This window comes from Mustela nigripes, chromosome 1, assembly GCF_022355385.1.
Source record: "Mustela nigripes isolate SB6536 chromosome 1, MUSNIG.SB6536, whole genome shotgun sequence".
Taxonomy (NCBI): domain Eukaryota; kingdom Metazoa; phylum Chordata; class Mammalia; order Carnivora; family Mustelidae; genus Mustela; species Mustela nigripes.
Genome location: NC_081557.1, coordinates 129,978,356 through 130,003,210, shown reverse-complemented (window position 1 = coordinate 130,003,210; position 24,855 = coordinate 129,978,356). Strand labels below are relative to the sequence as shown.

Below are 24,855 nucleotides of genomic sequence, written 5' to 3'. Positions count from 1 at the left end.
CATCACAAAAAGTCGAATTTGGGCCACGTGTTTTTTTTTGCCTGACTTACAAAGACCAATTTGTACTGCAGCTCAGAACGAACACAAAAGAAGGAACTGGGCTTTAGTGGTCTCGTATATCAACAACAAATGTACCAGCTAAGTTCTAACTCCATGAGCTAAAAAAAGTCTAATTCTGAGATTTTGCAACTAGAGTTTATACCAACCCTTCAAAAGGCAGCTTTTAACTTGGGAAGGAACAAATTCAATAAGAAAACCACTGAGGAAAGAATACAAACCACAGTATGTCAATAAACTGACTTCTAAAGACTAAAAGCAGTTTTAAAAACATGCTGCTTTTGGCGACTAAACTCATGATTATGCATTATTTGATTAGAGATTCTGCATATGAATTTGTTTTCCTTTACTTAAAAAAAAAAATCAGTAAGTTGCTCAAGCATATGTAAAGTAACTTGGGGGCGCCTGGGTGGCTCAGTGGGTTAGGCCGCTGCCTTTGGCTCGGGTCATGATCTCAGGGTCCTGAGATCGAGTTCCGCATCGGGCTCTCTGCTCGGCGGGGACCCTGCTTCCTCCTCTCTCTCTCTCTGCCTGCCTCTCTGCCTACTTGTGATCTCTATCTGTCAAATAAATAAATAAAATCTTTTAAAAAATAAAAAATAAAGTAACTTGAACAGTCTACAACAGTATCCTAACATCGTCATCTATAGCACATACACTTAAGGCTGAATTGGGCACGCAGCAATGTTTTGAGACATATTGTATTTTTTTTTTTTGAGACATATTGTATTTTTTGATACACCACAATAGCTCTTTGAGAAATGCTGTGCTCATTATGTGTGTGTGTGTGTGTGTGTGTGTGTTTTAAGATTTTATTTATTTATTTGAGAGAAAGAGATGGCAAGAGAGAGCACGTGCAGAGGGGAGCAACAGAGGGAGAGGGAGAAGCAGGGAGTCCCAAGCAGGACTCAATCCCAGAATCCTAGGATCCTGACCGGAGCCGAAGGCAGACACTTAACTGACTGAGCCACCCTGGCACCCATCATGTGGTTATTTTTAAATGTTTAATTTGAAATCTTTCCAGCACAGGGGTGAGGAGGAACAACCATGAAAAATCTCAATATCTGGGGTGGGGGGTAAACTAGATAGACTAGATTTCTCACACCTTCTAACAATGTATTACTACCTAAAAGAGTAATTCATAGAAAAGTACTAATTACTATGGAGCTATGCCAGGGAATGTACTCTACAGGCCACTGAGACATTTGATGATCACATGGAAACAGACTTAAAAGTTAGGTTCCGTAAGAAAAGTGCTAACCCTTTTATAATTTCATCCACTTGAGAAAGACATCATAATACAATAAATTACTTTGCGAATGAGTCTTCACAGACAACCATGCCACTTCACACAATCACCAAGACTGTAGTACAGAAGAGGAAAAGAACTTCGCTGAACTCCAGGTCATCTTACAGTTTCTGATTCCAAGCAAACAGATTTTCATTCATCCTTCATTTTTCTTGAGAAGCATCTAAAAAGGTAGTGAAAAGCTGAAGGATGACCTAGGATATTAGAAACCTCATACCTAATTTTCATTAACAGAAAAAAATTGAGGTTTGCATTCATCAGACCTTACTGTACAATGAACTGCCATCACTCAGCTTAAAAATTAACAATTTATGGCCAATCCTAATTCAGCCGATCATAATCTCTCACCTGTACTCTTTGCCTCTGCCCGGGTTGTTTCAAAGTGAAAGCAAATCTAAGGTAAGCATAATAAATGCCCCGAAAGATAGATCACTTCCTAAGACCCAGAAGCTGTGAATACTACCTCACATAGCAAAAGGTGTGACCGTAATCTAGGATTTAAGGAGGAATTTATCTTCATTTACTCGAGGAGGCGCTAAATGCAATCACGTGTTCTCGTAAGAGGCAGAGGGACATGAGACACAGGTGTACAGAGAAGGGGATGGGAGAGTATCAACCAGCCAAGGACAGCTACCAGAAGCCAGAAGACACAGGAAGCCTCCCGCAGAACTTCAGAGAACATGGCCAGCCGTGTTCTGGCCCCTGCAACCTCTTCAGCCCTGAAGGCCCGCCAAACACTCAGTTTAGAATTCTGGCCCCCGTAACTAGGAGAGAATCAATTTCTCTTGCTTAATCCACCCAGCAGGTGGTGATTTGCTAAGTGAGCCAATACTAAGTTGTGGTGTTAAATAAACCAAAAAAAATTTAGTATGCATCTTTAATAAATTAGGACCTTTTAAAATAATAATATCACTAATATCTCTTTCTCTTTTTTTAGTTTAGAGAGAGTGTGCACTCACTCTCTAAGTGAGTGGAGGGACAGGGGGAGGGACAGGGAGGGAGAGGGACAAACAGATTCTACACTGAGCCCAGAACCAGCACAGGGCTTGCCTCAATCTTGGGACCGTGAGATCATGACGCAAGTGGAAACCAAGAGCTGGACACTCAAATGAGCCACCCAGGTGCTGCTACTATTCCTTTTTAAAAAGTCCTTTGATGTACCCAATATCCAGAGTTTAAATTGACCAAATTTTCTATTTATAATTTTTAACTTCATAGTTAATTTATCCAAATCAAGATCCAAACATAACGAATACATATTTCAAGTCCCCTAGTGATAGCTTCTCTTCCCTCTTGGTTTTTCTTGTCATTTATTGAATCAAACAGAGTAATCTGTGCTACAGAAACTTCTACATTCTGGATTCAGATGATTATCTCTCCATGGTATTGTTTTGCATGGTCCTCTTTTTCCTGTGCTTCTTATAAACTAGTAGTTCAGATATAAAGGTTTGACCAAAATTACATTGTTTGTTTAAAAAAAAAAAACACAAACAAGAAACTTCATGGATGGTTCTGTATATTTCCTATAGAGTCAAATTAGGAGGCCTCTAGTACCTACTTCCTTCTCTTTTTGTAACATTAAGATTGATCAGTGGGTTCAGGGGTTATTAGCCTAATTATAAAGTCTGCCATCAGCTGTTGACCTCTAGTCACTGGAGACCATTCCCTAGATCTACTATTTCATTAGGAGTAATAAGATGGTTCTATTTATTTGTATCATTCCTTCTGCATTTATTAGCTAGAAATCTTCTAAAAACATAGCATTTTGTGGGGGCGCCTAGGTGGCTCAATGGGTTAAAGCCTCTGCTTTCGGCTCAGGCCATGATCCTGGGGTCCTGGGATCAAGCTGCGCGTCGGGCTCTCTGCTCAGCAGGAAGCCTGCTTCCCCCCTCTCTCTGCCTGCCTCTCTGCCTACTTGTGATCTCTTGCTGTCAAATAAATAAATAAAATCCTTTTTAAAAAATTTTTAAAAAACAGTATTTTTCAAACTACTTAGTTACTCTGAAATACAGTTTTTTGGTTTTTGGTTTTTGGGGGTTTTTTGCAGGAAAGGTACTATGAACGCTTGATAACATCTAATTGTCAAGGGAGTGCCTGGACAAATACAGCAAAGAGTCTGACTACAAAGACCACCTTGTCTATACTCATTGAGTGTAACTTTCCAACTGCATTCAACTTAGTTCTCAAGTTACCAATTCAAATATTTGGCCTACAAATATAAAACCTTTTTTTTTTAAAGATTTTATTTATTTATTTGACAGAGAGAGATCACAAGTAGGCAGAGAGGCAGGCAGAGAGAGAGAGGGAAGCAGGATCCCTGCTAAGCAGAGAGCCCGATGCGGGACTCGATCCCAGTACCCTGGGATCATGACCTGAGCCGAAGGCAGCGGCTTAACCCACTGAGCTACCCAGGCACCCAAAACCTTTTTTTTTTTTTAAGATTTTATTTATTTATTTGACAGAGTAAGAGATCACAAGTAGGCAGAGAGGCAGGCAGAGAGAGAGAGAGAGAGTTGAAGAAGCAGGATCCCCGCTGAGCAGAGAGCCCAATGCGGGGCTTGATCCCAGGACCCCGGGATCATGACTTAAGCCGAGGGCAGAGGCTTTAACCCACTGAGCCACCCAGGTGCCCCTAAAACCTATTTTTAAATAAAAGCCAGGACCCCACATAACATGTCGAATTGATGTCAGTTCTTGGGATATATGCCTTATCATATCATTCCAAATTCCTCAACTAACTCTAAACCACTCGCTCTGAGTCTACTTTATTCTATTACACTAATACAAATCATCTTCTCATACTCTGTGCCTTTGGTTCAGTGTTCTTCATACCTGCCTCTCTCCGTGTGACCCACTGAAGTTTCCTCCTCCAGGAGTAAAAACACCTCCCGCTCTGGCTGTCCAGCACCCCTTTCTTCTGAGAAAAACACAATCCTTCTATTTAGGAAACTGTTCCTCTTCCCCACCCCAAGTATGTGATTTCTAAATAGGACTTCCAGTTAACAGATAATTTGTGCCGCTGGCCGTAAGGACAAGGATGACCCAAGAGAGGTCAACCAGAGCCATTCCTGGGATTCTGAGTTTGGACGTACGGAAAAGATCAACCCCCCTTTCTGGGTGATCTTTGGCTTGCTGGCAGCCAGGCCCCAGCCAGGCCCCAGTCAGGGCCCTGCCCCGTGGACGGAACTGACCTAGAGAGAAGGAGAGATAAGAGACAGAGAGTCTTGGCGGTACAGGAGTTTTCAGTTTTGGCTTCCCTGAGATTCACCTCACTTGTCCCATACTTTGGCCATGTCAGCCAATAAATTCCCCTTCTGTACAGTTTAACTTCTATAATTTATGACCAAAGAAATCCTGATACAATCCCCACCATGATTCTTGAAGACTCTGACCACAGTGACGTCTGCCTTGTTTCTTATTGTACTATCTGTACAAATGACACTGTATTACCTACTGCTTTGATTTTTTTATATGTCAATTACATATCTGTTGCCATCTCTTTTGTGGCCTTGCAGACATATATTTTACACTCCTCTTGACCGCAACACCTCCCCAATTCCCTAGAATGGTGCTAATAGAGCTAAGCACTTCACAGCTGTTATTTTATGTAACCCTCACAGAAACTCCCTGGGGTTGGCATTCTTATCTTCACTTAATGATGAGGACTCTAAGGTTCATCAGAAGAAAAGAACTTGTCCAAAGTCACACATTTACTAAAGGGCAGAACAGGGCTTGGAACTAGATATGAATTTAAGTTGCCATCCTACCTCCCACAATAATAAATCCTTGCTACTAAACTTAGCAGAGTATAAATGATCAGAGACTTCCATTTAACCCCTGAGTTTCCACTGACCTCAAAGTGCATTTTCCTCCATCTTTAACATAACTTCAACCTATTAATGTGTAAATAAATGAGTTATCTCAAAATAAGTATCTTGAAAAAGTTATAATACGATTCTGCCAAAATTGCTACTGGCAGCCTGAAGACTAAATGCTGGCATTTCTCTGAAGTAATAGGTAAAAGGAATGAATATTTAAGACCGCTCTGTCAGAACAAGTTGTATACAAGTCCCCTGGCAGTGATATTTCAAAATAGCAAAAAGAGATTTGTGAGCACCTGTCAATGTGTGACACGCCTACAGCTCTCCAATTGCTCAGAGGAATATTCCTGTGTCATCATTAGACACTAATAGTTATTGAGCACTCCCATGGCTTCGAGGCAAGTACAGAAGGCCTTTAGGAAGAAAATGGTTTTTTTCATCTTCACAACTCGGAAGGAGAGAGGCCAAGATGGTAGAGGCAACTTACTGGTGGAAAATCTGAAAAGTCACCAGGTCTCACCTCTGTATGATCTGCAATCTTCAGGCCAGCTTTCTCAACTCCAGCTTGTGTCTCCTAATTCCTACTGGACAGGTCACAGGTAGCTCTTGCAAGCAAATTAACTTTGAGGCAACACTTTTTCAGCATCTAGCCAAGAGTCTTGCATCAAAAAGATTCCTGTAAATGTATGTGATTGTTTGTTTTTTACACTTTCTCATTTTTATCACTTTCCTTGAGGACCTTATGCCACACAGGCATCTTTCTGGGGGAACAGATGATTGTCCCTAACCAAAAGACCAGATGATGTCAAGGAGACACACTCCTCACATAAAATTTTACAACAGTACAGCCAAGGGGAGGAATGCCCAGCACACAGTGAAGAACACATCTCCTGGTGAGACAAGATTTTGCTAAGTTGCATACTTTGGTGAAAGGCCCTCAGGAACACAAAGCTGTATCAGACTCAAGAATACCTCATATATGCAATCAAATATGGAAATGAAATAATATATGTAAAAGTGCTTTGTAAGCTACGAACAGCCAAGGGCCAATAAATTCCTCCTATTATGACGTGACTATTACAAAAGCACAAATCTGAGGAATAGGTAGTTGTATGGTTTGAAAAGACCTGGTCTGGACAGAAGTGAACTTCAGTAACAGGAAGGAAAGAGGGGAGAACTTTCAGAGGATATAAGAGAAAGGCTAAGCAACAAAGCAATAAATGGTGAGGGGGGGGGGGGTAAAGAGCTCCAAATTAGCAAACTCCCACTCATTTCAAAAGACATGTCTTCAACGTCAGGCATGGGTCTATGTCTTGGGATATATGGCCAAAGAAAGCCAATACTAATACAGCCAAAGATCCCTGTACTTCGCGGAGGTCTACATTCTTACTCAGGGAGAAAGTCAATGAACAATACACATTTAGCAAATTCTAGTATGTTAGAAGACACATGCAGGGAAGCAGGCTAAGGAGGATGGACAGTATAGAGGGTTTCCAATATTTTAAGCTTAAAAGATGAGCCAAAGAACAGGAAGAGGTCTGATTTCGAATGGTGTTGCTCAAGAACAACATCCAATTACAGGAAAAATGAGGAAAATGATACTCTGTATGAATTAAATTTGCGTAAAATTTGATAAATACAAATTGCTGAGGAACATATAGCTCATTTTCAAATTTATTCTCCTTCCCCCTTGTTCAAAATTATTGACAAAAATGTACTACCTAGGATATTTACAGAGGAAGATATAAAAGACTTAACCAGAGGGGCGCCTGGGTGGCTCAGTGGGTTGAGCCGCTGCCTTCGGCTCGGGTCGAGATCTCAGGGTCCTGGGATCGAGTCCCGCATCGGGCTCTCTGCTCAGCAGGGAGCCTGCTTCCTCCTCTCTCTCTCTCTGCCTGCCTCTCTGCCTATTTGTGATCTCTCTATGTCAAATAAATAAATAAAATCTTTAAAAAAAAAAAAAAAAAAGACTTAACCAGAAGCAGAGCAAAGGGAATTCTAAGAGACAAGAGCAAAGCAAAAGACCACAAGAGTAGCTGCAAATCAGCATCTCGGGAATGGGCTAATTCATCAGGACTTTGGTACTCAGTTTTGTTCTTAGGAAAAGCTGGCTCTAGGTCAAGGATTATATATAGGTTTCATTTCTGGTACCAACCCCAAACAACTGGCAGAGTGTCCCTGCACCACTACATTGATGAAGACTTCTGGGTCCTGTTGAAAATGAATTCCACGTTTCTTGCACAGGCTCAAGACAGAGTGTGGGCATGCAAGCCCCGCACTGGCCTTTCCTTCCCTAAGTAGATCTTGGTGCTTTAAAAAAAAAAAAAAAAAAAAAAAAAAAAATCAATAAACATTCACCAGCCCCCTACTAAGTGAAAGGTAACATCAAGAACAGTGGAGAATTTGGAAGCATAGAGCTTGGTTCAGATCCTAAAGGAGTTTATAATCTAGAAGAAGGTCAAACATATAAAAGATAACATTAGAAGGCATCAAATGCCTAAGTTTGTAAGATTTCAGTCCAGAGATTCGCGTGCCAAGAAATTGCTATAGCAAGAGATAGCCAAGAAAGGCCTAATGGAGGACAAAGACTCTGAACTGGGCTTGAAGAATGCACATCGCTGAAATAACTAGAAAGAGGTAGGGCTACTCCCAGTAGAGCTGGACCAAAAAGAAGTAGTAGGATGTGTTCAGGAATGAGAACAGGCCAGTGTAGTAACCAGAGCACAGCACCTGCACCAGATCATAGATGGATGCCTCATGTATCACTCGGTATTCTCTGGAGAAACAGAACCAGTAGGAGATTTTACACACACACACACCAGACAGAGATATTTATCATAAGGCATTGGTTCATGCAATTATGAGGGCTGAGAAGCTTCACAATCAGTCAGCAAGTCAGCACTGTCAGCAAGCAGGAGAGCCAATAATATAGCTCAAGTTCAAGTCCAAGTTTGAGTCTAAAGGCAGAGAAGATTGACAGCCTAGCTCAAAGACAGGCAGACGAAGAGTGTGAATTCTTCCTTACTGGGTCTTTTTGTTCAATTCAGGTCTTCAACAGTTGAATGAGATGCACCCACAATGACAAAGGCAATCTATTTTACTCAGTATACCACTTCAAATGTTAGTCTCATCTAGAAACACCCTCACAGACATGCCCAGAATACTGTTTAACCAAATACCTGGGCCAATCAAGTTGGCACATAAAATTAATCATCCCACTTTGAGTTGAATCATTACCAGTAGATTACAAAGGACCATGATCAGTGACATGGGCAAAGCTGTACTTTATAAAATCAAACTGAAAATGGTATGGAAATGGAGTAGAGAAAGAAAAACTGGAAACACAAACAAGATAAAAAATATAATAATTGGGGCGCCTGGGTGGCTCAGTGGGTTAAAGCCTCTGCCTTCTGCTCAGGTCATGATCCCAAGGTCCTGGGATCCAGCCCCACATCAGGCTCTCTGCTCAGCAGGGAGTCTGCTTCTCCCTCTCTCTTTCTGCCTGTTGCTCTGCCTACTTGTAATCTCTGTCAAACAAATAAATAAAATCTTAAAAAAATATATATATATATATAATAATTGATCGTGTGATAGTAAGAGATAGATCATCAACAAACACACACATGCAGAATTCGATTTGATATAAGGTATTCTGCTACATGATTAAAACGCAGAGTTACTCTTAAGTGCCACCCAACAGTTTAATTTGAGTTCTGGATCCAAATATAGACCTCTCCAACAGGAAATGGAGAAGCAAGCCTAAGGTCCCAAAGTTCAGCAAGGAAGATGCAGATTTATAAATTATCCACATAAGGAAGACAGCCCAGTTGAGAGTTTGCCCCAGGCAAGCCTATATGGACAAGCTCTGAAGACAGTTGGGCTTGAGTCAGGAAGCCTCACCAAACCTACTCATTTTGTGATTCACTATGAAGGAATGACCACTCCTCAATGACAGACTAATCCTAGAACATGATCAAGAGGTAGGATTACTTTAAGGGAAGAAAAGAGAGGCAGCAACACAACCAGGCCCCAGACCTAAACACAAGTTACAAGCAGATTCATCCAGAGCTCCAGGATCTGCCTCTCAAAAAGGACATGCAAGGTCCTGAATGGTCACACAGTGGAGAAGTACTAGGAGAAAACTCAGAAAAGGTCAAACTTAATCAAGCTGATAAGAAATTTGCATTAAATAGTGTTCTCTGAGGCAAATCAGGGCCAACAAGTCCCATTGCCAGATTTTTTCACATGCGTTTAAATGTCTATGTCTTGCTTAAAATAAGCGAAATGTCAACATTTTGTAATACACACAAATAGGAGAGATTTTAAACACCCAACTTAAAAAACTGACTTCATGTTACAGAATAGACGGTAAGCAAGAATACATTAGACAAGCTGTATCTCCCCACAAGAAGATCAAAATAAGAGCATACACAAACTATAAAGTACTCCATGTCCTAAGAAGTCGTTTTTGGTGGGGGTTTTTTGTTGTTTTGTTTTTCCAGATTTTATTTATTTATTTATTTGACACAGAGAGAGAGCTCACAAGTAGGCAGAGAGGCTGGCGGGGGAGGGGGGCGAGGGGGCGGGGGGTGGGGGGAGCAGGCTCCTTGCTGAGCCAAGAGCCGGATGTGGGGCTCCATCCCAGGACCCTGGGATCATGACCTGAGCTGAAGGCAAAAGGTTTAACCCACTGAGCCACCCAGGCGCCCCCTAAAGGCATTTATAAAATACAACTTATATCACCATATACTTACACATGAATACATGTATGTGTATATATATGTAAACATATGTGTGTACATACAGACTTGTTTTTTTCTATACTCATTTTGATACATTACAAAGAAATCCTAAAATGGATGAACTCCAGATACAAATTTCATGAACACAAACCAAACAGAAAACACTCATTTTGGGGAATGACATATAATCCTCTCATTTAATGGTTATGAACAAAGCTTGGACTCAACAAAAATATTAATCTATTCTCTAAGATAGTCAATAAAAACTTTGCCACATGAATTCCTGAAATGTTCGTGCTTCAATGACCCTGAATCATGAAACTTAGCCAAAGCATCTTATTTCATATTTTCGCACACATTTAACAAAAGTAAAATCCACTCCTGGTACTTTCTATAAACCTGAAGATCTTAAAATTGATCCATTACCAGTATTTCAACAAAGGTAAATTAACGATACAAGAAGAGCTAAAATACACTCACTCTGTTACTCTGCGAAACCTAGTGGATTCTCTGAACTCCTTAAAGGCATGTCCTAGAATAATGTTCTTAAGAAAATGTTTGGGGAAAAAAAAATGCTCCATAAAAACTAATTAGCAGCTCGTCCACCAACTGGAGAGTATTTTTATAGCTGTTATCAATTACTACCTTCTCTTGGGGAAAATATTAAAACCAAAAAGAACCGGAAATGAGGATATACTCACCTAAAAGCTCAGAGCCTCTGCTACTATGACCTCGTGGTACACTGTCTGATCACGTATTAATCGTTTCTATCTTCGGTCTTACACATTAAGAAAAAAGGTACTAATATAATTTTCAATGGTGGAACCTGTTACAGGAAGTATAAATTAGAGAAATTTAATATCTTCTTGTCTTTGACTTTCACAAAACTTTCCTACAGAAAACACTCACACAGGCCTACTTTAAGAATGTTCTCTAAAACACTGTACTTAATATAGAAAAATGGGAAACAACCCAAATTTCCAACAATAAGAAACTGTTTAAATAACCTGTGATGTGGGGCAGGTACTCCACAGTGGCTCAGTCATTAAGCATCTGCCTTTGGCTTAGGTCATGATCCTGGGATCCTAGGTCCTGGGATGGAGCCCTGCATTGGGCTCCCCGCTTGGCAGGCAGCCTGCTTCTTCTCCCTCTCCCACTGCCCCTGCTTATGTTCCCTCTCTCACTGTGTCTCTCTCTGTCAAATGAATAAATAACATCTTAAAAAAAAAAAAAAAGGAGGCTTTCATCCTGAGCTTTAAATAAACAAACAAATAAATAAATAAATAACCTGTGATGTAATATTATAAAGTCAGAATGCTCTGTATGTATGGTCATGGAAACACTCTTAAAATCTATTAAGCTAAAAAGAAAAACCAAGTTGAAAGCTGTTTACAGTAATATTGTAATATGGAGATAAATTTTGAGGAAAAACCATACAGCAGTTTCTCCAGAATACAAGATTACAGTACACTTTAAATTTCAACATAACATATTTCTATAATATTTGAATACTGAATAATATGTATTATGTGTATAATCAGAAAAATTTTCACTTTAGGTTATTGATCTACTTCAAGGGGAGTAGGAGAAAAACTTAGGATAAAGAGAAAAGGTAGGGTGTTAAAAACTTTTTTTTTTTTTTAAGATTTGTTTATTTACTTTAGAGAGAGAGAACATGAGCAGGAGGGGCAGAGGGAGAAAGAATCTGAAACCACTCAGAGCACAGTGAGCTGAGCCCCACATGGGGCTCTGTCTCATGAGCCCAAGATCACGCCCTGAGCTGAAACCAAGAGTTGGACGTTCAACCAACTGCGACACCCAAAAGCCCCAAAACTTTCCTAGAATTGCTCTAAAATAATATCCATCTCTCCCTCTCTTTTAGAAAAGTTATACTCTTATTCTTAGAACTTCAATATTAAGCAATACACATAGATACTGGAAAAGCCCTCTGAGCATCTCCTGTTAGTCACAGCTTCTCAGGATAAAAGTTTAGCCCAAATTTCAGTATTTATCAGATTCAACTGGATTCCTAAACAGTTGCAGACAAACTGCATTAAGTGTCTTTAATTCTAATTAAAAGTTATTACAGAATTAACAAAAAAGGTTCAGAGTCTTCAGACTCTAAAGATATTTGAAGGTTTTTCTTCATGGAAATACGAGGAGTTAGAGATAACTACTCTCGAATCAGCAGCTCCATAACCCATTCAAACTCTATAAAAACTAGATAAAAACAGAAAAGAGAATTGTCTAGAAAGGTAGCTCAGAAATAACAAGTATGGGGAAATTTTCCACCTGCCTGGAGCAGGGTATGAACTCACACTAGAAATTTGTCTCCACAGTCATGGAACCTTGACAAACATGTGAACTCCCATACCTCAATTTCCTCCCCGCAAAATGAAAAAACAGGGCAGAAACCATCTCTATAGTCCTTTCAGCTCTAAAATTCTGAAAACACACCCTTACCCTATCCTGGCCAAAGGATTTCTTCTAATTATATACCTGCAGACATCATAGAATACAAGGGTTAGAGTTGTAAGGTACATGGCCAAAAACAGCAGACTTCTGCATGGCTCCTTTCCATCCCTGAATTCCATTCCCCAAAAGCAGCTCCTTCAACTTTTGAAGAGGTTTCTTCTGGTAATTACTTCCACATTGGTAAATCACACACTTACGTTAGTGTTTCCTAATTTTTTTTTTAATTTTAGACAACACCAAAAGTTCTTTTCTCAATTATTGCAGCATTTATTCACCCATCCCATGTCCCCAGGTAAAGCCACACTGTTGAGATGCAAACAATTTAAAAATTACATATACAGGGGCGCCTGGGTGGCTCAGTGGGTTAAAGCCTCTGCCTTTGGCTCAGGTCATGATCCCAGGGTCCTGGGAGCCTGCTTCCTCCTCTCTCTCTGCCTGCGTCTCTGTCTACTTGTGATCTCTGTCTGTCAAATAAATAAATAAAATCTTTTTAAAAAAAAATTACATGTACATATATGTATGTATATCTTTACATACTGTCCTGTCCCCAGGGAGGTCATGTTTTGGTTAATAAATAAAATGTCATTTCACATCCAAACAATTCACAAAATGTAGTAGGCAAAAAAATAAAAGCTTGGCCTCTGGATTAGAAATCCTGGATTTGGGTCTGAGTCCACCATATACAGGACAAAGAGCAGGAAAATATGAAAATGTGTTAAGAAAGCCTAACTCAAAATTGGATTTGGGAAGCCATGAGAGGAGGGCTCTGATACATGTACCACGTGTGACCACACTTGTGGTCACAGCTTGGGTAGTCCAGAAGGAGGAAGGTTTGCTCTCAGCCCAGCAATACAGCCAATGAGAAGCCACCACCACTTTAAACTCTCATTTTCCTCTAGTGAACTTTTGTTCAAAACAAAACCCCTCCCAACTTCCTCCTTTCCTCTGTAGGAAAAGAGGCTCAGTTGGTTAAGTGCCCACCTCTTGATTTTGGTTCAAGTCATGATCCCAGGGTTCTGAGATCAAGCCCCGAGTTGGGCTCTGCGCTATGATTCTCCCACCCTCTCTCTCTCTACCCCACCACAGCCTAAAAAAGAAAAAAAAAAAAAAAAGGACATTCTCCTCCTTTGTTCTCTGGACCTGCCTATGGTTCACCATAGTTTGCTTGTCCCAAATTGCAATTTTTCTGCTATTCGCATATAAGCTCAATTTTGCTGGCTGAATAGTTTACAATTTTTCTTTTAAAAGGTTGACATCTCGGGACGCCTGGGTGGCTCAGTTGGTTAAAAGGTTGACATCTCATGGTGTCAGAAGTGGGAACTGAAGGAGACCCCCCAGAACTATGTGTGGAACACACGTGAGCCCCTGGTACTCTCCACTTCCAAGAGTTGTCTTCTTCCTTTCAATTCAGTAAGTCTCCTCCTGGATTCAATCTCCCTTCATTGGGTTGACCTGATTTTATTCAGGATCTGTTTTCTTTTTTTTTCCTTAAGATTTTATTTATTTGACAGAGAGAAAGAGAAAGAGCGAGCAAGCACACAAGCAGGGGGAGTAGGAGGCAGAGGGAGAAGCAGAAACCCTGCAAAGCAGGGAACCCAATGCAGGACTCCATCCCAGAACCCCGAGATCACAACCTGAGCTGAAGGCAGACACTTAACCTACTGACCCATCCAGGTACCACCAGGATCTGTTTTCTTAAAGGCAACTTTTTGGTGAGTACTCATTTGTTTTCTGAACCTCTGGCTTTATTTTGTTTTTAAGATTGATTTATTTGAGAAAGAGGGGGAAAGAGAAAGAGAGAGTAGGGGGAGGAGCAGAGGGAGAGAATCTTTCAGATTCCTCACTGAGGGCAGAGCCTGACACAGGTCTCCATCCCATTACCCATGAGATCATGACCTGAGCCAAAACCAAGAGTGGGCCACTTAACCAACTGAACCACTGGGGGGGGGGGGGGGGGGGGGGTGTCCCTGAACCTTGGGTTTTGAAGTATGGAATCTGAATCCTCTAAATTCTCTTAAGAACTCCTCCTTCTGTGACCCTGATTGGTTTTATGTTCAAAAACTACAGTCCTTCCTCATGAGCATTCTTAACTAAATGGACCAACTTATCCAAAGATAATTTAGATCTCCAAGAGCCATTATGAGGAACTTTCAACCTCCCCTTACCTGCTTTTTTCACAACCAAATTAGAAGACTGCAGCTCTAAAATTAAATACACTGAATGGAATTCCTATTTTCGTTAGTAACTGGAGGCTTCCAAACATATCCAAGATTCTAAAATCGCCTGTTTACAAATACCATTTCTAAATTAACAGAGGTGAACACAAACAATGGAAAGAAGACAAGAATGCTTCTGAGGCCTTTTTCCCCTCCCCTGTCCTCTTCGTCTCCAGTGCTGGCTTCCCCTTTCCCTTCGGTACTGTCTTTATCTCCTCTATACCCTCCACTTTCCTAATTCCAATCCCTTCATCACTTCCCTATTTCTCCAATCCTCTCCCTACTCCCTCCTCCCACAAACCTATTAATGCCTGATTTAAAATCAGACCCTCTGGGGCTCCAAATGTGAAGCCCTTAATTTCTAATGTTCCCTGGACTAAAGCTGAACTATGAGCCATGGTCAAAGATTTTCCCAAAGTAACCAAGGATCCCCACGGATTTGTTGAGGAATTTCATATGGTCAGACTTAACAACCTGGCTCCTCTGACTTCATTAGCTAAGCGATATGCTTGTCAGTGAAGGCCAAACCCAAAACTGGATGAATCTGCCAAGTGGAATGATCCCTAAAAGTCTTTAGAATTATAACCTGGTGCCTAATTGTCAGGGAATAACCAAACTACTTCATTTGGCAGTTACTAGGACTTTCCTAAGTCAATTGGAATAAGATCCAGGCTTATATCCAGAAGTCCAATGAGCCCACACATGATTACAGCCAACTCCAAATTGTTTTTAAAGAAAATTCTGATCTTTCTTTGGATGTTAAATCCACTCAGGTAGGCTTTAAGTCTGTTCATTAATAGGCTGAACTGGGATGTTTCTCTTCTACTAAAAGGACAAGGATGAAATGGAAATCTGTATCAACTCCAGATTTAGGAAATTTAGTGATCTAGCTCCCATGCCCAAGATGATTCAACTAAAAAGAAAAACCACTGAAACTCTTATTTTTCAACCCCAACAAATGGAGGCCTCTAAACAAAACCAAAAGCTTCCTGATCTCTACCATTATTGCAAAAAGCCGGGACACTACAGAAAAGACTGCTAGAAACTTAAATGTTCCAGGTGCCTTCAGCCCTCTAACCACACTTTCCAGTGTCCTCCTAATCCCGAATGACAGGACTCTAGGAACTCTAAGGGCTTTTACCAATCCTTCATCAACTTGGAGAAACCACTCTCCAGATTCAGAACCAATCTTTCTCTGTCCTTCCCAACACCAGAGCTATACTCTCAGTGCTCATCCCATTAAACAGCCCCTGCCTCCAAGTACTAAAGGAGTTCAAACAGTGGGGCTCTCTAGTAAGCCTCAACAGGTTCCTATCTCTACCCCTAACCCTTTGCTTAGACCCTTTAAGGGACCCTTTTCTCTTTAAGAGCCACCCTTTTCTCCTTAGTTCCCCCACCACGACTCATTTTTTGAGCCAAGGTTTCTTAGAAAAATGTGCTGGAATTTCTTTCTCCTGAAAAGGGGAAACATTTCTAGAATTTGGAAACAGCGACCAAAATAGCCAACTAAGTGACTCAAATGACCCTTTAACATCTTTTATTTGCTCCATCCCTGGCAGCATTGGGGCTAATACCATGACACTATCTGTCCCTATTAGATCAGCTACCATCCCCCTTATAGGCAAAATCCTCTACTACTAATGACAGAATCCACAATGTATCTCCTATTAAGATCCAACCAGATCCCCCAAAACCCCTCCTCTGAATTAATCAAAACCACATAAATAAAGAGAACCTTCAAGGCATTAACTCAGTAATAGAAGACTATATATAAGGCCCAGGGTCTCATTATCCCTTATACCGTCCCTACAACACTCCTATTTTACATGGGAAGGAAGTAAATGGCCACAATGAAAACTTGTCCATGACCTTCGAGCCATGCTGTCACCTGTTGCCCCCCCTCCCCATGCTTTATTAGCCCCCACCCCTACTGAGGGCAAATTTTTTTTTTTCTGACTAATATATGGAGTGCTTTTTCTAACACCCCAATAGATAAAACAGGTCAACCCCTTCCCCCCACCTTACTTGGGAAGGAGAGCAAAACACCTGGATAGCAATGCCCCAGGGTTTCACTGAAAGCCCTTATTTCTTACAAGCTTTAAGGCCTGACCTAGATGATATCAAGTTCCCTAGAGTCTCCACTTTAATACAGTATGTGAATGACTTACTTCTCTGCAACCCTTCCCAAGCATCCTCGCAAGAAGATGGCATCTATTGCTAAAACCCCTTGCCAGGAAGAGACACCAATTCTCTAAGAAAAAAATTACAATTTGTAGAAATGCAAGTATGATATTTGGAAGATCTAACCTGAGAACAAAGACTGCATCTAGAGCCAATGGCTTTTTGGCACCCTGAACTTCCCAAAGCCCCAAATCAAACATCAGCAGCCAGACAGCTACTGCAGCAACTGGATCCCAAACTTGACCCCATGGCCCAACCCTTACACACCTTGTTAAAAACTACTAAACCAGGGCACCTGGGTGGCTCAGTGGGTTAAAGCCTCTGCCTTCGGCTCAGGTCATGATCCCAGGGTCGTGGGATCGAGCCCCGCGTTGGGCTCTCTGCTCTGCAGGGAGCCTGCTTTCTCCCCTCTCTCTGCCTGCCTCTCTGCCTACTTGTGATTTCTCTTTCTCTGTCAAATAAATAAAATCTTTAAAAATAAAAAAAAAAAAACTACTAAATCTGGCCCTATCATCTGAAAGATCCAGATAACATGACTTTTTAAAACTTAAAGTCAAAATAATAATAATAATTTTTAAAACCCAGCCCTTGGACACCCCAATTATCAACTCCCCTTCTTCCTTTCTGTATATGAAAAAGAAGGGAAAACCCTTGGAGCACTCACCTGAAACGTGGGGATGACCACCGGCCCATAGGATATTAGAGCCAACAACTAGACCCTGTAGCCTGTGGTAAACCCCATGCCTCAGAGCTATGCCTGCTACTACCCTTCTTATAAAGGCCACCAAGGAAATGGTCCTGGGATCCCCTCTGACCATCTTTGTGCCACATGCAGTTGAACTCTTAGCTCTCATCATAACCTCTTTTGGTAAACTGTCTCATTTCCTATGAAATGCCCCTCTCAAGCACCCCTTAGAGCACAGTAATTAATAATTCACCAGAGTAACCTTAGCCTTTATACAACCATAGACAGACCTTTGGAGTGGCCCACCACTTTGAAATGTCATGGCAACAACGTGGCCTCCTTGATTCCGGCAGAGACAAAATTAAAAACAGACTGTTTTTCCCCAAGAAATTATTGGATACCATGCACTTACCTGCTGCTTTGGTTATGACTACGAGCCCAGGGCATTCTAAGCTTGACTCTCAGAAAGCTAAAGGATAGCACCTTCCTATCATTTCTGCAAAGTATGGTGACCTCCAAGGGTCCAAAAGGCACACCTCTGTTGTGGTCCAAAGGAACTTACCTCCAGAATATAATGTGGAGATATTGACTAGAGACGGGCAACAATCAGTACCAGAAAGGAAAGATAATACTGGCAATCAGATGGTTGTCCGAAGCATACCAAGAGAAACCTCTTGTTTGGACCACAAAAGAAGCCGGTCCTACCAGAAATTCTAAAACTCCCACTTTTCACCACTGTACATGCATTAAACCACTGGCCTATAAATAAAACGATAATGTTTATGAATCATTACTGGTAGGGAAATATTAACAAGGCTTCAGAAAGTATTTAACTTAACTTGTCCCACCCGCCCAAAAGAAAATCCTGGGAAACCTGTCCGCACAGCTCCTGGGCACTTTAAATTGCCTGAAGAATCATTCAAGTTTGGAAAATGGACTCTATTCAGCTTCTCCCATCTCATGAATATACATAAGTTTTGGTAATCATCTGTATCCTTTTCCACTGGGTCCAAGCCTTTCCAGGAAGACAAGCTACTGCCTCTTCAGAAGCTAAAATCCTACTGGAAAAGATCATCCACATATAGCAAACCCCTCTTGATCTCCGCAGCAAAAAGGGAGCTCATTCTACTGGCCAAATATTATGGCAAGTCTGTGCTGTTTAGCCAGTTTTATAGCATTTTCACTGTGCTTATCATCCTCGGTCTTCAGGATAAGTCAAATGAACCAACAACAGACATCAAAACTCAACTGGCAGGCACCTGCCTGGGTGGCTCAGTCGGTTATGCGTTTGTCTTCGGCTCAGATCATGATCCAGGATCCTGGGATCAAGCTCCATGTCAGGCTCTCTGCTCACCAGGGAGTTTTCTTTTCCCTCTACCCCACCCCCTTGCTTGCTTGTGATCTTCTCTCACTTTTTTCTTTTCTAATAAAGAAATAAAATCCTTAAAAAACAAAAACAAAAACAAAAAAAACACCCTCAACTGGCAAAATTTGTGGCAACTCTCCAAATATCTTCTTGCTGGTTGATTCTTCTAAAATCTCAGATCCAACCCCTTCGGAACTCATAAACTCTCACCCTTTGAGAACTTTCCAGAGGCCCTGTAAATCTAGCTTCCACCTCTTTTTACCTGCACTTAATAAATGGAGATACACTTCAGTATTACAAATGTCTAATTATATGCCTTGAAAATAATCACGCTCTGGTAGAGCAATCTTTTCACAGTGCACTCCCAGGAGATGAAGACCTCAAACACCACACCCTGCAAACTGGGAATTTTGTTTACTGGAAAAGACCTCTCCAAAAAGATTCTTTTCAAACATGCTGGAGAGGCCCTGATCAAGTGTTACTGACCAATCCTTGTGCAGCCAAAATCCAAAGAGTGGACTCTTGGATCTGTGTGTCTCATATAAAGAAAGCCCCCAAACCTGGATGGACCTGTACACCAACTGGGTGACCTCAAATTGAAGATTTCCAGGAACTGAAGCAGACAAGAGCTGAAGCAGACAGCCTTCCCCGAGATGATGGGATCAGGAAAATATTCTTTCTGCTTTTTCTGCCCCTGTTTCCTCCTTCTCTCTCCTGGAGAGACAATGCCCTCCTTCACATTTCCCAGTTCCTCCCAAAAGGGGGAAACGCTTCTAATTGTTCAGATTCTGTTGGATCTGCGCATACAGTCCTGACCCTCGAGTCTTCCTCACAATCTTCTCCTTCATCTCCACTGCAACCACTAACTCTCGCAGCACCTCTCCAGTTTCTGTGGTTTGATTCAGGTTTTCCTGTCCCTGTCTCTCCCTTGAAGTAACTCTCAATACAACTAATGGTACCCATACGGTTGCCCGTTCTCACTCCTACCTTAGGTCTGCTTGCCTTAGCAGAACAACCCCTCTCTATATGGCCTTTGAGAACAAAGTCCACAGAACAAGAGGATTTCTCCCTAACTATTCCTCAAACACCACTGACACTTTCAAGCCAACAGTCATTTCTGATTGTTCGGATTCTGTTGGATCTGCACATATAGTCCTGATTAAACCCCAATTAACAGCACTACTAGTAACCAAACCCTAGCACAAATCCTATAGGCACCATCTGATTTTACCTTTGCGGAAAACAGGCCTCTCGATGGGCCTATGAATGTTTAAGCAGCTGGCAGACTGGAGGCCAATGCTTGCTAGAATTTCTAACTGTCTCTGTGCACAACCACAATTAATCTGAGCCTCTCATTGGTCTTCCCCATTAAGTCTTCACCACTGCCTTACTCCCAGGAAGTACATAGGACTTTGGATTTGCCTCTGTTGGAAGGGCATTATCTAGGCTGCAGGCACTCAAACCAGTGAAAAAATATGAAAGCAAGCATCTGACACACATGAATAAATTCCTCTGGAGAAACAGAAACCCAAATACATACAATTAAAGAACAAGCATATTGGCTACAACAAATTCCACATCATGATCCATGGTCCTTTGATCTCTTTGGCTAATTACCTTCGGCTTTAGGGTCTTGGTTTAGGACTATTATATAATTGGGGTCATTACTCTGCTCCTCTCATTTTATATAATAATCTTTAAGCTTTGTATTTGGTGCCTATAAGCCTTTGTAGAAACAAGATACCCAGTAAAGCAATGCTGACTGACTCAATGCATCAAGATCATCTTCAATGCTTACAACCTTGGTAAGATATAGGCTTTAGATGGGAAATGCCTGACAGCTTTCCCTTGTTACTCAAGTGTGGCCTCAACAGTTCCCAATCTGGAATCCACTTCGTTTGGCATGGGACATGACACCCAGGAAAGGTATAGAAATGTTTCAAGGTACAGAAATGTTTCTAATAAGGAACAGATGACCCAGCTCTTGATCAGTGATGCTCTTAAAGAAAGATCTTGACCAAAAGGGGGAAATGTGAAAATGCGTTAAAAAAAACCTAACACAAAATTGGAGTTGGGAAGCCATGAAAGGAGGGCTCTAACACCCATACCACTCGTGGTCACAGTCTGCACAATCCAGAAGGAAGATTTCCTCTCGGTCCAGCAACAGCAAGCTGCCCTCACCAGCAGCCAGTGAGAAGTCACCACCACTTAGAACTCTCATTTTTCCTCCAAAGAACTTTTGTTCAAAACAAATCCCTCCCAACTTCCTCATCCTTCTATAAAAGGACACCTTCCTTTGTTCTCCCAAATTGCCTTTGGTTCGCTATCATTTGCCTGTCCTGAACTTCAGTTCCTCCGCATAAAGTCAATTTTGCTGGCTGAATTACTTATCATCTCCTTTTTTTAAGCCTTTTCCTTTTAAAAGGTTGACAGACATACGTACCTAAAAGTTCCTTAATTTCTCTGAATCTCATCCGTTTTCCTATGCAGTCTAAATATAACAGCACTCACTACAAAACAGTTAAATCACAAAGCACAAATGCAGTACCTATATAAGCACTTTGCTGATCATGAAGCTCTACAGAAAGGTTACTTTCGGTATTTGTCTTTACTAAGAGATCAGATCCCTATAAATGAAATCCCTGATGTTATTGGCCACTCTTGAGCACCATTCCTCTACCGAGGCTGACTAGGAAGTTGCTGAGAGAGAGTGAAATAGATAGAAATTGGGTTCCAAGGCCAGAATCTGAGTGCCCAGTTCTTCAAAGGGCCCATAGATTGCCCTGTGAAACATGTGTACACAGAATAAAGATCAAGCACCTAAACGTGGATCTGAGAAAGCAATTTTGTTTTATATTGGCAGGAAGAGGAAGCTTCCTTATCAAAATTTTATTTTAGGTAATACGAGAACAAAATCTCAAAAGTCACTCCTCAGGCAATCCTTGTTTCTTCTCACTTGTGCCTCTCTATTTCTACATAATTTGTTTGCACATCTGCTTTTTGATTTGCAGGCATTACCTATTGGCTTCCTACGAACTGTGTAGAGAAAGTGTGCAGAGCCAAACTTGGGATGTTGTCATGCAAAACTGCCCAGTGATGCATTATTCCCAACAGTCCTTTGATTTCTAGTCTTTTACAAGCAATATGACCTATAGTGTCTCTGTGTAGAGGCAAGAAGGAAGCCAGCTGGGCAACTGGGCCTAAACTATGAGACCACTCTAAACCTGTCTCTGAATCTAGTTCACTGAAGCTGGGTTTCTTTTGCCCTTTTCACCCAACCCACACAATTTAATCCTGTTCCGAAAGCGATAGGACAAGCGAAAAATGGGACCCCAAACTTAATGCATTTCAAGATAAGCACAGGCACAATTCTTATGAGCTCCGTACAAAGGGATTAGCTGCAGCTAAAAGAAACCAGCTTTTAATTATCTGAAAAGTTATCTAAAGCCAACAAGTATGCAGCATTAAAATTTATGGACTGGATCTCCTGCATAATGTCTGTCCGGAGGTGAAACACTAATGTTCTACAAATGTAGACTTCAGATGGGGTATGATAGGTTTGGGCTGGGACAACAGCCTGTCTAGTGCCAAGTGTACAAGTGAACTGGAGGTCAGGCAGGTAACCCCACCAAGCAGGCATGGTACATTAAGGAGAGGAAATCTTTTCTGCCATTAACCAACAGGATAAAGGTGATTAAGCAGGAATTATTTTTCAGTGACCTACATAATTTCATCAGGGCTGCTGTGGCTATTAACAGAGAGCAGATGACTTCCTAATAAGATGAATTTGATAGCAGAGCCCTTCCAGAGAAGCCTGCGAGTGGACCCAATCCGTAGGCTTACTACTACTCCTCGGGGTTCTCTCCTGTTTGGGGTTCCTTCCTCCAACCGGGATATTTCCCGTCACTGGACGGCGGAGGCTGCAGTCCTCGCTGAATGGTGGAAGATGGATCAGTTAAGACTCGATGGGATCCAGGTGGATAAAACAAAGCTCACGTGATTCCCAAAGTTCCAAGCAAACAAAACTACACCTGCTACCAACACCTCTCCAAGGCCGGGCTTGAACTAGGACCGCTGCTAGTTCCATTCCCCAGCAGAAACAGGGTTAACAAGGAAGCTTTGTTGGAGTCAGGGCGGGGGAAAGACGGACAGACACGCAGGCACACCGTCAATAACAACCACCAGGACTTGAACGCGGTTTCATTACAGACCTTATGAAATTGAGCAACAGCCACCCAACGAGTCCGCCCTTACACCAGGAGAGAACTGCAAACCTCAGAGTGGCCTCACCTCCGTCTCCTGCGTAAGGGCGAGGTGGCTTGGAGAGGAAAACTGAGCCCTAGATCTCTCCGCTTCTGGCGTCCCTCCCGTAGGACCCCCGCTCTCTGGCCTCAGGGCCCCAGGAACGAGGTGGAGAGTCCCGCTGACATCTTTCTCCGTCAAAACAAGCCGGCTCTCTCTCCCCCGGGGTCAGTCACCGAGTAACGCCCGGTCCCGCAGCTCTGGCAGCCGCCGTGCTGCGACCCCACGCAGCGATCTTGTTGGTGATTTTCCCAGCGCAACCCCCATCCCAATACCTGCCCCTCCAGCCTAGTCGGGAGGAATGCAAGGAAAGGACCCGTCTGCTCTCCCCCTCCCTTAAGCCCCTAAATTAAAAGAATCCCTCAAGCGCAAAGCAGGATGCCACGTACCTGTCCGCGGACCCGGCTCCTCCTCCCTCCAAGTGCGGGACTCTCCGGACAAGTATCCCCAAACAGCCGGGAAAGTTTGTGCCGCCGTCCTGGGGACGCGCGCCCCCGAGCCGCCACCCGCGCCGGGCACCGGGTGGTGTGGGGAGCCGGCTCCTCCCCGCCCGGCTCCAACTCCACAAACAGCCAGGCCCCAGGAAGAAAGTAGGAGGAGGGAGAAGGTTGGAGCGCAACTTTTCGACCGTGCGTCAGCGGGTGGCAGAGCCGCGCGGCTCCGGGACTCGGCACCACTCCCCGCTCCCGACTCTGCCCTTGGGAGCGCGGGCCGGGCGAGCCGAGGAGGGGCGGGGCCCAACCTGCGCGAGGGCCCAGGGGAGCGCGCGGCCCGGCCCTGGCCCGGCCGCCGCCAGCCCCGCCCCCCCCCCCCGCCCCTGCCCCGGGGACGCGCGGCCGCCAGGTGCGCGGGGGCTCTGGCTCCGCCGCGCGGCCGCCTGGCACCGGTTTCCAGGGTGAAGGGGGAGGAGCTTCGGAGGGAAACTTTCCACCGAAACTTAACCCGGCGGCGTGAAGGACACCCCGCCTTTGGGGGCTCGTCTTTGGCCGCAACTGCACCCTTTCGCGCACAGCCGCGCTCACACTCCCCAACCAATCGAGAACATAAATCGGCACTTAAGAACTCGGGTCCTGTGCAGTGGAGGAAGTCGCGACTCCAGGCGTCACGGACGTTTTCGATGTCTCTCTTCCCAGAGATCTCACGGCGGCCGGCGCCACCCTCTCCCCACTCCAGTTTCTCCCCAGTCCAGCCTTTCTTTTTGTCCCTGAGGTTTGAATTTTATAAAATGCTAATACTATCCCAAGAGACCTGAATCAAATGATGGGACCATTCCCCTGTTACTCTACAGGCATATTCTACTGAAGTGGGCAGGGGGAGATTTGCCCTGGGCAGACCTAATGTATCAGGGTTTGGGGGAGCGAGGCAAGGTGGGGAGATGGGTTGTGAGGGGGGTGTTGCTTTTTTTTTTTTAAGATGAGTCAATATTGTTGCAGTTGTGAGTGTATGTGTGCGTGACACACGTTCACTGTCAAACACCCCCACCCCCCGTCACCATGAGGGCTTCTTAATTTGGACAGTTCTACAGCAAAAAGGAACCATCCCCAACTCAGAGGACTCCCCGGAAAATGGGACAGAAGGTTCAGAACCCATTCCCCATCCCCCTCCTTTACCGCACCCCCACCCCTACCACTTGGGTTGGGTTAGAAGGGTTAGTCTTTGGCATTGCCTGAGTAGCAACAGCCTTCCCAGAGCCCAGACCTC

General features: G+C 43.0%; 1 protein-coding gene across 3 annotated transcripts in view; it reads right to left on the bottom strand.

Moving 5' to 3' along the window:
* The window catches only part of FHIP1A (FHF complex subunit HOOK interacting protein 1A), a 228,014-nt gene extending 204,138 nt beyond the window's left edge, over positions 1 to 23,876 (bottom strand). For all 3 annotated transcript variants that reach the window (XM_059373742.1, XM_059373760.1, XM_059373751.1), the window contains exon 1: positions 23,544 to 23,876. The gene's annotated coding sequence lies outside the window, so the exon portion shown is untranslated. The remainder of the gene's footprint in view (positions 1 to 23,543) is intronic.
* Positions 23,877 to 24,855: the final 979 nt, after the last annotated feature.